The following is a 3,189-nucleotide window of genomic DNA, read 5'->3' as shown; positions in this document are numbered from 1 at the left end:
CTACGTCAACTTTGACAGGCCATAACTTTTGCGTTTCTTATCCGATTTTTGCGTGTGACCTGTCGTTGGAAAGCTCTTCAAGTCTAGTTTCCAATGCAATTAAAATCATTGTATTATAATTTATACATCAAAATTTATGATCAGAATAGTGCACCTGACTCAAATTTGAACTTTTTCCCACTAACACTTTGTTTCTTTATTGCCCAATTTTGTTCCAAAGAGATGCATTGCAATCCTCGAGGCTTTGGTGACATTGATGTGGTGATGATGAAGAGTAGTCACCTTGACTACTAGCTTTCCTTTAAGACAATGAGGACATTGTCTGATTTAGCTTGGGGGGAGGTTCTCGTGTTCGTATGGTACATCTTTCACTCTCTCTTTTCTCTTTTTTTTTTTATTTTTATTTTTCTTAGTATAGATTTTATTACTTTCTTAGGTTAGTTTTGTTCCAATGAATTATAAATTATGCTTCCCTTTTCCCCTTAATTGAGAAATTTGTTTTGATCCTTGGTAATTGATGATAGGCATTGTGGATTAGTTGATCATGATTTGATGTTTGATTGTCTTGAAACCTTTACATGCGTCAATTTTGTCCAACTACTTGTGAATATAGTGCTTGACTAGTTGATTTGGTTAGGAAATGTGTGATAGTTCCATTTTTCCTGGTATGTCAATGAATTTGAGTATTGGTTTGCAACTATAAGTAATATTTATATGATTCATTATTATGCACATTGTGGAGGACGAAGGCATTTGTTCTTTTAGGTAGCCTCCAGATATTGTAGATACATTTGTTCCCTTCTTGCTACCCATGTTGTTGCCTTGACTTTTTATTGTTTATTAGCCACATTACAAGCCTATTTTGCCCCATTGGTTACTAGTCCCAAGCTTGGCTTGGGGGAGCTATTAGTGAGTGAGGTGAGGGAGTTTGTAGTGTGCTATTTATTTGCACAATTTGGGTGGGATTTTGAGAAGTAGTTTTGTTGATTGTTCATGTTTATTTTTGATGAATTTGAGAGTTATATTTTCTTGAAAAAATAAAGCATGATATTATGAAAAAAAAAAAAGAGAAGTTCAAAGAAAAAAAAATGTGAAAAAATAAGCGAACTTCAAAAGGAAAAAAATGTTCAAATGTTCTAGTTGGAGGTTTGTAAAGAATAATTTTGAGCCTCAATGGAAAAATTTCAAGTTTGGAAAATAAAGTTTGTTTATTCATTCTATTACTCCATTATTATATCTTATGAGTGAAATTGTAAGAGTTGGGTTTATTTATTATGATTGGAGTATATTTGGTTGATGTTAGAGTTGGTTATGTAGGAGATGTTGATCATTATTTATTTTTGATCATGAGTTTTATTAGGATATTGCTCCCTTAAGCATAGCTTTTCTCTCACGTATTTCCAAATTTATCCTACCCTTTACCTTAGCCTTACATTACAAGCTTTAAAGACCTTCCGACCTTTGTGCATAGAATTGTATGAATGTGAAAGTGTTGCTTATCAATGCAAGTTATGATTTGGCATATTTCGAGTCGACTAGTAGGATTGAGCGTTCATTGTTTTTATACACACGAGAGTGTGAGTTGGGAGGGCATTGTTCACATTAGAGGGGTGGTTGGAGAGCGATCGAGTACATCTTTTACTCGCCACATAAATGAGAGTCGAGTGTGTGAGCACTAGTCTTGAATTCTATATGCTCTTGTGGTTTGCTCTGTTTGACAATTGTTAGGGAAGAAAGGTAATTGGATGGACTTGATTGATCGACTCTGAAGCATGTTTATTTGATTTACCCTGAATCGTTTGTGCTTGATTTTACTTTCGGGGTGAAGCATATTTATTGATTCATTGATGAGATCTTTGCTTAGGGACAAGCAAACGTTTGGCTTGGGGGAGTTTGATGTGTCCGTTTTATATAGTATTTTACCCCCGTCCCTTGGTCATAATTAGTAGTGTTTTTGGCTCTTTAGAGCCACTTTTATTACTAATTGGTGTTTTCTAGTGTTTTCGTAGATTTGGTTGACTTTTGCAGGGATTTATGCTTTTGGAGTATTTTCCCGAGATATTTTGGAGCAATCACGAACATTGGAGAAGCACGACCAGAGTTTATAGCCCAGGGCCGGTTAGAGACATCGAACCGGTGATTAAGGGCTCGGTAGAGGTGATACCGGGGCGTTTGGACCGAGTATTCAAGACCCAAAGAGGAAACCCAGATTGGCCCGAAGAATTGGAGCCCAATCGAAGTCCAAATATTGGCCCAAATGATCCGCCCGGCCAAAAAGGCTGGCGCCCGGAGGCGCGCCCGGCCGGGCGGGAGGGGCGCCCGGTGACGCGCCCGGCCGGGCGCGAGATTGTTATTAGAGGTGAAAAAAGGCGCGCCCGATCGGGCGGTGCCTCGCCCGATCGGGCGCGTGTTTATTTAGGAAACAATTAGAGTCGTATTAATTTGTTTTAGTTTAGGATTTTTGTACGGAGTATAAATACTCCTCCGTAATACGTTTTTAGGTCGTCTCTTCTTTTGGGGAGATCTTCTTTTCTCTTCTTCTCCTCTTCTTCTTCCCTTATCTCCTCTCTTTTAGACTTTCTCTCTCTACTTAGTTTTCTCTCTCTAAACTTTTGTTCTTATTTCTTTGATTAATTCCAGATTTACTTTGGTGACGATTTCTCTTCCCTTAATCTTAGTTATTTATTTTATTCCTTTGATCATGATTTATTTTATTGCTTTGCTTAGTTTATATCTAATTATGTGTGAGTAGTTTAATTTCTAGGGTTTATGGGGATCTAATAAATAATATGAAGGGGTAAATTATTGTTGTTGATTATCAATGCTAGATTAATTTCCTATTGATTGATTTAATGCTCTGTGACTAGATTAGGCCTATCTTTTATGCATGAGTTTGACAATATTGATTCAAGAATCGAGAGATGAGAATTAATGTTTAGGTCTAGTTTCAATAGGCAAGTTAATTTATAAATGGTTAAATCAAGATTCGAGAGATGAGATTTAATACCGGTAATTTAATTGTGTGATTGTAATAAGTAGCGAGAGCCCTTTACAATCTGATTAATTGATGCATTGATGATTGACTATTATTGATTGTTGGTATTGCATGATGATTTCTTATTGGATTGTTTTAATGTTTTACAATTGCGGCTTGTAAAAGTATAGCAATATTAAATTGATGAATCGAGC

The sequence above is a fragment of the Chenopodium album genome, chromosome 6, assembly GCF_948465745.1.
Source record: "Chenopodium album chromosome 6, dcCheAlbu1.1, whole genome shotgun sequence".
Classification (NCBI taxonomy): Eukaryota; Viridiplantae; Streptophyta; class Magnoliopsida; order Caryophyllales; family Amaranthaceae; genus Chenopodium; species Chenopodium album.
Note: the sequence above shows the minus strand (reverse complement) of the source record.